This window comes from Lagenorhynchus albirostris, chromosome 18, assembly GCF_949774975.1.
Source record: "Lagenorhynchus albirostris chromosome 18, mLagAlb1.1, whole genome shotgun sequence".
Classification (NCBI taxonomy): Eukaryota; Metazoa; Chordata; class Mammalia; order Artiodactyla; family Delphinidae; genus Lagenorhynchus; species Lagenorhynchus albirostris.
In genome coordinates this window covers 73,410,811-73,422,695 of record NC_083112.1, presented here as the reverse complement: position 1 = coordinate 73,422,695, position 11,885 = coordinate 73,410,811, and positions in this window count along the sequence as shown.

Genomic DNA, 11,885 nt, shown 5'->3' with positions numbered 1-11,885 from the left:
ATGGATGTCCCAGCTCAAGCAAAGGGTCCCTTTTTGTTCTATTGACGCCCTCATGGATTGGATGACACCAACTGCCTTGGTGAGGGTGATCTTCACTCAGTCTACCAAACCAAATACTGATCTTTTCCAGAAACGCCCTCACAGACATACCCAGAAACAATGTTATACCAGCTATCTGGGTGTCCCTTAGTCCAGGCAAGTTGACATATAAAATTAACTATCCCTTTGATCAAGAACGACAAAAGACCCGACCTTCCTTTTATTCACCCGGTTCCAACAAATAACCACTCTTGTTCATTTACCTATACTTCCAGACTTTTATATAACTATGTAAGAAAATGAAAACCTCTATTCTTAATTTTCTCCTTTTTTTTACCCAAAAGGTAGCATATGAAACATCTTCTTTTTCTGCACCTCGTTTAAAGTCAGTTTTATTAAAGTGTAATTTATATTCAGTAGAATGGACCTTGAAAATGTGTATTTTTTAATGAATTCTGACAAATGAATACAATTGTGTAAGCACCACCATCATCTGGATATCGAATGGGCCATCACCCTTTATAAAATTTCCATCGTGCCTCTTTGAAGTGAGCCCTCCCCCAGCAACCTGTCCTTTGAGTTCTATTGCCACGGTTTTGCCCTGTTCCAGAGGGGCTGTAGGATCTGCAGCTGGCTTCTTGCACTTAGCGTGCCTTACCTCTCCATCCAGATCGACCAGGTATCCGTAGTATGTTCCTTTTTATTGCTGAATAGCATTCTGTCGTATGGGTGTCACACCTTGTTTTTCTCACTTAATAAATCCTTCCTTGCCAGGTTCCAGGAAACGTTTTCTTTGTCTCCACTGTTCTGAGTCATCTCCTGTATGGATGTACCATCATTTAACGTCTCCTGGAATCATAGCCCAAGCCCTGGCTTACCCCCCACCCCCTCCCCATACACTGGCCCTGACCTCTAGCCCTGGTGGCCCTGAGCGCGCATCTCACAGACCTCCTACAGGGAGTGTAATTGAACAAGGGCCCCAGCTGGGCTTTGCTGTGTTTGTGCCAAAACCAAACCTCTGAGGGCTGCTCCATGCTAAGGCCTCAGGGGCAGAGCTACTAAAGCAGCCGTTCCCGGGAGACATGAGCTTCTCTGCCGGCTGACTTTGGCTCAAGGATTCCTCGCAGGCTCGCCTCCCGGAGACTGCGGGGTCCGGGATGCTTCCACCCAGACTGTCACTTGTATGGCCCTCTGACCACTCTCCCAGCCTATTCTGACTCCCTCTCCGTTGCCTTCCATGAAAGCATTTCCTGTAATAAAATCCTTGCCCAGTTTACACTACTATAAATAAAATAGATAACTAATAAGGACCTGCTGTAGAGCACAGGGAACTCTACTCAATACTTTGTAATGGCCTAGATGGGAAAAGAATCTAAAAAAGAGTGGATATATGTATATGTGTAACTGATTCACTTTGCTGTACAGCAGAAACTAACACGACATTGTAAAGCAACTAGATTCCAATAAAAATTAAAAAAAAATCCTTGCCCAATGTATCCCATCTTGGCCTCTGCTTCTGAAGACCCAGATCAACACACCCCCAGTTTCCACGGTGACCTCCCTCCTCAGGCTGCTATCATTTCTCTCCTGGACCCCTCCCTCCAGTAACATTTACATAGTTTTCTGGCAAGCATCCTTGTTCTTGGACAGTCTATTTGTCACACAGATCACGATTCTCCAAACACGTAAAATAGATTCTTTCACTTCCTGCATACAACTTCAAAAGGGTCTCCATTACATTGAAATGAAAATTCAAACCTTAATGCATCTACAGGATCAAATCCTCGTCTTCCTCTACAACCTAATCCCTTCCCTTTGCCATCACGCTCTTGTCTAGGTGGGACTCCAGCTCTGTCTGACCTTGGACTTCTTCCGACAGATCTCTGTACAGTCTGGTCCTTTTCTCCATTCAAGTTGCCACTTAAATGTCACCTCCTTGGGCAAGTTTTCTTGAAAATCTCCTCAGCCCATCAGACAGTCCATATCCTCCGATCATGTTTTAGTTCCTTCATGAATGATCCAAGTCTCTGCATTTATACTATTGACAATTTATCTGCTTGCTAATGACCCATGCCCTTATCCAGGAAGGTGGTTCCACGTTCTGTGTTATATCTCCACCACCCAGGACATTTGCAGATACTCAATGGTTATTTGTGTAATGACTGAGTGGATGTGTTTTAGGGGCTAATAAAAATGACAAATTTGATGTGTCTGGTGTATACTGAGCACGTTTTGGTGAACATATGACTATTCTTTATACTGGCCATGGTCCAAGATGAGAGCTGAGACCACGAGGCAGCATTTCTAAGTCCCGGAGGAGGCAACATTTCACAGGACTGCTGGAGATTTCCCAATATGCACATGCGAGCCCGAGTGACTTGTGAATTGCATGTGAAATTTCATCCATGTCCTTAAAATGTTATCGTTTATTTAAGCATGATCCTTTTGTCGTAATGGATTTAGTGATACGTCCGTGAATCGATGGGTAACTAAACACTTCTAAATTGGGTATCCTGGCTGGGAGAACAAAGAACAGGTATTGCTGGAATAAAACAGGAGACCAACAGGGGTGGGGGCAGGAGAATAAAATATTCTTAATATTAATAATACAATATTCTTCTAGAACTTTCCATACTTATCAAAGTAGGAAGATAAAAAGAAATCTGTATTTTCTGTGGCCATGTTGGTCTAATAGAATACCATATGCAAATACATGCTTGTTAAATTAATTTTTTCCTTTTTTTTGGTAATGGTCTTGATGATTAACATTTCTTTACAAGCGTCAGTCCGCATCTGCTACAAAGCTGAGTGGGAACTCTTACTCCCACTGATGTAAGCTGTAGGGGAATGAACTCACCCTCATCAGTTCCTCTTCCTTGTTTTTTTTCTTTTTTTGAGTCAGCAGAGTAGAAGCCAGATAAATGGTTGAGATGAAAAGATTAAACCAGCTAACTGTAGCCTTTAGTTATGCTCTTTTTTCCTGGAATTGCAGACATTTGTATTTGTTAGACTGTTTTTAACCTGTTACTAGAATATTACTTCAAAATTCTGAAATTTTTCTTTAATATTTAGTACTTTTCAAGAATGACTTGCATTTAAATCTGTTCACTAAACTTTGTCATTTTTGCTGAAGAATAGTCACCTCTAAAAATTATCACCAACTGCTAATTGTGCCAGGGCTCCTTTTGGGTTTGAAGATGGGGGGAGCTTAACTAAATGAAGTTAATTTAGTTAAATATAACATATTTTATATTTTTCTCATAAGTTAGAGCGTCCCAATAATGATATAGAGAAAGTAACAATGAATTTGATTCTTAAGAAATTGTATAATTTAAATTTATTCCTTCTTCAAATGATGTGAAAATCTATTTGCTGCCTTTCCTTTAGAAATGGAATGAAATTAAATCCCAAAAGCTATAAAAGCAGAAAAAATAGATCTAGGAGTATCAAATGTTACTTTTGAGGGCAGAGACCTGAATATTTTAGGATTTCTTACCCCTTAAAAATATGAATACATTTTTTATGTGTCAGCACCCTTTGTATTGTATGTACTTTATGTCTTAGCACCATACTCACTGTATTTTCATGGAACATATATTATGTGTAGGTACATGCTTACCCTCAAATATGAAAAATGATACAAAATTATTTAAAATAAATAAACAAGTTGAAATTAAAGAGTTAAGAAGAGAGACAGCTGTGAGACGGGTGCAGAATGCATTACTTTTTGAACTCTTTCTGTGGTCAATTACCTTAAGATGGCTCAGAGTCTAAGATGGCTTTGGCTGGGTTGAGTCAATGAAATATTTATGGATCAAAGGGTCCTGGAGATGCTTCCTATGGGAACGTGTATAATAATATAGTATTTATGCAGTGCTGTCTTTGATGTGCTCAAAGACTTTTACAGACATTATATACTTCATCTGCACCACCCGTGAAGCAGGTTGGGGGTAAGAATGAATCTTGTTTACAAATGAGTAAAGGAATACAGAGCCGGACTCCACTGAGGTTCACAGGGGGGTAATGACAGAGCAGGAACCCCCCTGTCTGTTCAAAGGTGTAAGGAAAGAGATCCATTTCATCCCATCCACAGGGATTTTCCCCTCCAAACCTCTGATTTTCCTGGACCCCAGGATCTTGTACTTGATGACCTTCCAGTTTTAAAATTCTGCCTTGGATTCTAGAATTACAGGTGATGTGACTGAGGGAGAGAGGTCGGGCTCTGGAACGGGATAATTCTGGGTTTGAATCGGAACAAGTAAGTCAGTTCATTTGAGCTGCAGTTTCTTCCTCCATGAGATGAAAATGTAATCTCTGCCTCATGTGCTTGCGTTGAGGACCAAGTGAGATGATGTGAGGAAGCCCTGGTCCCAGAGCCTGGCACATGGTAGGTCCTCAGCAAACATGCCAGTGAGTGTAGCCTGTTTGTGAAGGCGGCAGAGATGGAAAGTGGATTTTCTCCTGCCTGCCCTCTGTGACCAAAATACAAGGACCCAGCCTTTTGGTAGGTTTCTAATACAAGCTAAAGAGTTGGAAATTATGGGACTTCCCTGGTGATGCAGTGGTTAAGAATCTGCCTGCCAATGCAGGGGACACAGTTTCGATCCCTGGTGCGGGAAGATCTCACACGCCATGGAGCAATTAAGCCCTTGCACCACAACTACTGAGCCCGCAAGCCACAATTACTGAAGCCCTTGCGCCTAGAGCCTGTGCTCCGCAACAAGAGAAGCCACTGCAATGAGAAGCCCGTGCACCGCATTGAAGAGTAGCCCCCGCTTGCCACAACTAGAGAAAGCCCACCCACGTGCAGCAGTGAAGACCCAACGATGAAGATCCAATGCAGCCATAAATAAATAAATAAAATATTTTTTAAAAAGAGTTGGAAATTCTGTCCTTTCTTATTACAAAGTTCAATATTTGAGATCAGTTTTCCTTTTTAGGCTTAGTTATTATACAGATGGCTTAATTAAACACAATATCTCTGAACCCAGTGTGTGTTAATAAAGTGTGTGTACAGATGGGAGTATGTCTGGGCACTTAGCGTGGGGCTAGTACCAGGGGCAACTTAGCGAGGAGTTTGCATGACACCGGTGGTTGGGATGAGGAACCATCCTAGGCCAGGGGTTCTGAGCTGTTTCCTTTACCCTGGAGGACCTCATGGAATGTGGGTTGGGAAAGAAACAAGACTTAGTATCATGACCAGATAGGAAGGACTCTAGATCTAAAAAGAATAATAAAAATCTTAGGGCTTCCCTGGTGGCGCAGTGGTTGAGAGTCCGCCTGCTGATGCAGGGGACACGGGTTCGTGCCCCGGTCCGGGAAGATCCCACATGCCGCGGAGCGGCTGGGCCCGTGAGCCATGGCCGCTGAGCCTGTGCGCCCGGAGCCTGTGCTCCGCAATGGGAAAATCTTAGCCTAATAGTGCCGAATGGGATATCTGAGGTCCTCTCTTCTGGCGCCCTCCTAGAATAATACTTCCAGTGTGGGGCATTGTTATTTCTTTCTGTAGTAATGCACACATACCCCAAAAATGTCAGGGATGTTCGTCTACTTTATTAAGAGAGAAATCAGTGTATATGATCAGAGACTGAAGAAAACCTCATCATAGTCATTTGTGATATAAAATTTATATTGATAATTCTGATGTCATCGATTTAGGATTATATTCAGTGATGTAACTCTACATTAACTGAACGTGATTAAATGAATTTGGTACATATATTATACACATGTACCTATGTATTTATGTACATATATTTACATAACATGTAAATTTTTGTATGAAAAGCTTGTAACATCTATGACATTTTGGTTATCTGTAGGTAACAAAGGGTAGTTAAATAGCATTTAAGGAACACACACTGTAACATTTTGTAATCAGCACCGTGAATATTTATATATTTTACTAACAGATGAAGTAGGAAAAAATCATCTCTAAAGAGAAAAATAAAAAGTTGTGGCAAAGTTCATGCATGAAATAAACACACTTTCAGGGTAAGGATTCATCACAAGGGGCTCTTCTTAGAGATCATCACGTTTCTTATGAGCAAATGACAAGGGGAAAGGGTTTGCGTTCTAGCAAAGCATGAGCCCCGATTTGTGGTGTTTGTGTAAATATTCATTCCACGGCCTCTTTCACGTTGCCAGCATGACATCACTGAAGGTGGGGAGGGAAGAGAAGGGCGTGATCAGCTTCCAGGAGGCACCAGGAGCTCCCACAGGCTTCTGTACAGACAGTAGCAAGAATGGACCACATTGAAGAAGGAGCCAGAAAACAGTAAGCACTGTCCGAAGGCCACAGAAACCTCAGCATTCTGGACTTGTTGAACATGGCAGCCAATAGCTGTTCTTCTCAGTGTAGACACAGGCGTTGATTACATGCGGTTGATGCTCTGAATAAAAATCAAAGCCAGCGTGGCTGAGGGCATCGACCCCAGAACAGGCTCCTGGCCCTGCCGATTTGGGGTTGGTTGTGTGCCTTTGTGCTGGGTCTCATATCTGTGAGGTGGCGGCGCTCACCGTGTCTACCTCCAATCATTGTCAAGCAGTTAAATGGGCTCCTACTGTGAAGCATAGGGAGCGCCTGGCAGAGTTTTAGGGCCTGCACTGTGTCCCCCCAAGATCCATCTGCTGAAGTCTCCACCCCCAGTATCTCAGAATGTAACCATATCTGGAGACAGGGTCTTTAAAGTGGTGATGAAGTTAAAACGAGGCTGTTAAGGTGGGGCCCCAATCCAACATAAGTAGCGTCCTTATAAGAAGAGGAAGATGCCAAGGTCACGAATGCACTGAGGCAGGACCGTGTGAAGAAGCAGAGAAAGTGGCCGAATGCAGGCCAAGGAGAAAGGCCACAGGACAACCCTACCCACCAGCACCCGATCTGGGACTTCCTGACTCCAGAACTGTGAGAAAATAAATGTCAGCTGTGTAAGTTCCCAGTCTGTGGCGTGTTGTTTATAGTGGCCCTAGTAGGCTACTCCACATAGCAAAGTGAGGGCTTGGTATTATTGCCAGTGAATTGTGTTTCGTTTACTTCAAGAATGAAAAGAGGTAAAGAAAGCAAAAGTGAGTTGAATAAAAAACAAGCCAAAAAGTGGTTTGGGATGTAAATTGGGCTAAAAATTTAGTCATTGAGAATGACTAGTTTTCTGAAGATTTCGTATGCAAAATGTGATGTTCTTACTTTTCAGGACTAATTTAATTAGTATGTATCAGAGGAAAAAGGAGTGTAATCCTAGCAATAAAAATTCCTTCTTAGAGGAAAGGGCAGATTATTGGTTATGTTATTACTGGTGCAGAGCACGTGTGTATGTTCAGGCTTGAAAGCAGATGACCTTTATTATAACAGTGATGTGTGTGTATAGCTGAGGGTAGTTCCTTGTGATGTGTTAGGTTTTTAAGCAAACCTGTACGTTTAAAATGTGCTGAAAGGTCCCAGGTTAATATGTCATCTCGAACCCTGCCTTGCTTTGTCATGTGTATTTACTGTGGATTTTTTTTTCTTCTATCTCCATGTTTCAGTATTAAGTCAACCATCACAGACTGAAAAGACTTCTGACCTCTTAGGGGGTGAACTCCCAGGTCGAAGGCCATTTCTTCAAAGACTAGATAAATGTGTCTAGTAACTCCTGAAGAGCAAAAAAGAAAACCAGTCTCTTCTGACTCTGGATGGGTCTTGCCGTTGTTTCCTTAAGAAGGGCTGACAGTTTCTGTGTGATAAAGAAGAGAATTTCCCCGTTTGCAGTGTCCTTCCCTGCAGGACACCCTCAAAGGCAAACTGCAGTGTGAACATACCCATGCAATCAAATACAGCTATAAAAATATCCCTGATCCATGCATCATATATCGGAATCACAGCATTTTGGGTACTTTTTACGATGGTCCTTGAAAACTGTCCATGAACTCTGACAAATGATGTGAACTTTAGGTGAAATGCTTGTGGAATAAGTTTGTCACCTTTTCAAAATCACTTTCAAAACAGAAAGAGAATTATGTAGATACAGACCACCAGCTCCAGAGTTACGTAGGTGCTTCTTGGACCTGATGAAAAATACCTCATGAAAATATTCATAATGGAGAATAATGGAAGCATATTGCTTTAGAGAAGTAAAGTATTTCGTTCAGCTGAGGCTAAGACTTCTCAACATTTATGGTGCAAAACAGTTACTTGGAGATCTTGTTAAAATGTAGCTTCTTGGGCTTCCCTGGTGGCGCAGTGATTGAGAGTCCGCCTGCCGATGCAGGGGACACGGGTTCGTGCCCTGGTCCGGGAAGATCCCACATGCCGCGGAGGGGCTGGGCCCGTGAGCCATGGCCGCTGAGCCTGCGCGTCCGGAGCCTGCGCTCCGCGACGGGAGAGGCCACAACAGTGAGAGGCCCGCGTACCGCAAAAAAAAAAACAAAAACAGAAAAAAAAAAGTAGATTCTTCATTTTAAAATTTTTTCTATTGAAGTAGAGTTGATTTACAATGTTGTGTTAATTTCTGCTGACAGCAAAGTGATTCAGTTATACATATATATACATTTTAAACTATTTTTTTCCATTCTGGTTTATCACAGGATATTGAATATAGTTCCCTGTGCTATACAGTAGGACCTTGCTGTTTACCCATCCTGTATATACTAGTTTGCATCTGCTCATCCCAAACTTCCACTCCATCCCTCCCCCAACCCCTTCCCCTCTGGCAACCACAAGTCTGTTTTCTACATCTGTGAGTCTGTTTCTGTTTCGTAGATAAGTTCCTCTGTGTTGTATAAAATGTAGATTCTGATTCACGAGGTCTGGGGGTCTTAGAGAAACCTGAGACTTTGCGTTTCTCACAAGATACTCAGTGCTACTGTTGCTGCTCACCTGAGGACCACATCTGAAGCGGCAGGGTCTCGGCAGGAGAGCTTCTTAAGTCAGGCACTATCGTACTCATCTTTGTACATCAGCACGTAGTCTGGTGAATGTCTCTGATTAGCTGATGAACAAATGTTTGCGGGATGGGTGGTGGGGGCATGTGAAGGCAGGGTGTGAAGCTTAGACAAGTGTATTTTGTTTCTGCTCTATCTGTGGGTCTCCTAGGATGCTAGGCTTACGGAAACCTGAAGAGCGTCTACCATTCTGGAATTTTCTATGGGTTGAACAAGAACCAATGGTTGACCACCTAGAGGGTTGGGATAGGGAGGGTGGGAGGGAGACGCAAGAGGGAGGAGATATGGGGACATATGTATATGTATAGCTGATTCACTTTGTTATACAGCAGAAATGAACACACCGCTGTAAAACAATTATACTCCAATAAAGATGTTATAAAAAACAGCAACCAATGGGTGGAGGCAAAAGGGAATTTTTATTCAAAATAAGAAAGCACTTTCTAAGAACAGGGGCTCTCAGTGTGAATTCTGTCCCTGTATGTGTTGGAGCATAGGCAGGACAACCATTTGGGATTTATTATAATGCAGATCTGAGCGACCGGCTGATCGGACCAGAGAACATTTAAGATGTCTTCAAGTCCCCAAAGCCTATGGGAATAAAGGGTGAAGCTGACAGAAATTAGTGAGGCAAAGCAGACAACTGGTTTAGACTTTATCACCCTTCGGGCAGTAGTTTACATTCTGGCAAGTACCTTCTCTGAGTTTCAGTTTGTTTGAAAACTGAAAAAAAAAATTGGCGGTAACAGTGCCTGTTTTGCAGTGTCAATGTGAGAATTAAGTACAATGATTTTTTTAATGACAGCGGCACATTCTATAGTAGACACTCATTAAACTGCTGCTTCTCTAACGTAGTGGTGTGCTGGTAAATGCTTAAAAATGGGCTCCCCTTCCCTCGCTCAAACCCTGGTTGTAATGCTTGCTGATTTCCACGCGGACAATTGTCTAAATATTCCTATTATGCTCAATTTCAAGCTACCAATGGTTTAACAGCCTGCTTGCAAAATTCCTGAAAGTTTACCAGCTGGCTTTTGCGAGCCACTGAAATGAGTCAGCTGCAGCACAAGGAAACACTTCTTACCTTAGCTTTGACCCTTTGTGATACTAAATCACTTGTCATCTATTCCTATCCCATTGCGTGAAACAGACTCAGGGTTTTAATAACCTCCATCTCCCATAGTGGATGAGGAAGGAAGCCCAAGAGAGGGAAAAGGACTCGGATTGAGATACGAAAATGCTGACCTAATTCACGAGAAACTGGCATAAGTGGATGAAAAGTCGGTTCTAAAGTGAACTCAGGAGCTGCGCAGATCCGCTCTAAGGAAAAAAGAGGGTCGCAAGGTCTGTCAAACAGTAGGAAAATTTGAGATAGAAACCAACCGAATAGTGGGCAGGTGTATTAAAACAGATGGCTTTTTTTTTTTAGTGTGTGCCTCTAAAATGTTCAGTGTTTAAAACACTCACGTGTTTCTTAGAGTGCTATATTCATGAACATAATTACTCAATAGTTCTTTATTAAATGAATTTTGAATTTTAAAACCCTATTCTTCCAAATTAGCAGTTAAAAATATGAGCATTTCTATTTGAATTTAATTCCATTACCTGACAAGTGTTAGGTCTTCATAATAAGGACGAAAGTGTGATTAGATCATTACATTCAACGCATCAGAACAGATTTCAAATGATATGCTCTTCATGCATTTGTATTAAGAGATGGCCTAACGCAAGACTAGGAATCAAATACATTTCAATCTTTGTTAAAAGAGTGACATTCTCTGGCCAGGTTGATGTCAAGTTGTATGAATAGTTTCATTCTTCCATTTATAAAATAAGATAGTAATGGCTAGTGGGAGAATTGGACAAGTTCATTGTTTAACGCAGCAAAAAAAATGTTTTATAATGAATAAGAGTACTCACCTGGCCTAACATTTCAGTACTGTTTTCTTTTTTTTTTGACTATTGATCCTATTTTTACATGAAATAAGCACAGACAATTATCAAGTCCCTCAGGTTGATTTATTCAGAAGTTGGTTAAGAGAGTTGTTTTGCCCAATTTCTCATCATACGCAAATGATGATATAGCTATGAATTGTGTTTCAGTTTTCTCCACTTTGGGGTTATTTATGAATCAAAACTCTTTGAAGATAATCCCTGAAATTAAATAGCGGAAAGAAATTAGTGACTGGGTCATAGCACTAATGCTTTGGATGTTCATTATAGCTTTTAAAAACATCCGTAAGTTTGATCGAGTTTCTTCTTTCCTGAAATTCTATGTGCTGATAAAAGAGGGACAGTCTCGAATTGAGCCCCCTTGTCTACGGGCTGGGTGCTACTTTGTGTTTTTAACCTGGACCCTAGGATGGTGCCAGAAGTTGAGGTAACTTTCTGTTGTAATATCCAAGTAGCTTCTTTTAACTTGGGGTTCAAAGAAAAGCAAAAGGATTAGTTGTGAAGAACTGAATTCCTGTTCAGGGATGAACCGCATAGAACTCCAGAGAGGTTTTTAAGAGCTAAATCATGTACAAATACTTGAAGAAAATGATACATAATTTATGGCATAATTACCTCGCAGATCGTAGGTTAACTAAAAACCTCTCTTCTTGTGTGGTTATCCATGCAACTGTTAGACAGAACCGGCCAGGATTGTGTCCTGTGGTTGCTTCCTGTCTTTGGTCATCTTGGTCTGTCTTCAGTTTGCCGTGTTCACTTGCAAGGTGTCTCAATAGACAACCAGAGCAGCCTGTGTCTCAGGTGAGATGACAGGTCCCCTGTGTCCTATTACAGCAACTAACCTCTACCAAGAAGGATCATTTGGAAACGGATGTTCCAACACTGAGGTTACTTATAAGCTCTCAGACCCTGACACTGATGACTCACGGGAGCCCACGATTTGAGGCAGCTTTGGTGGATTTGCAGAACTGGAAGGCCAT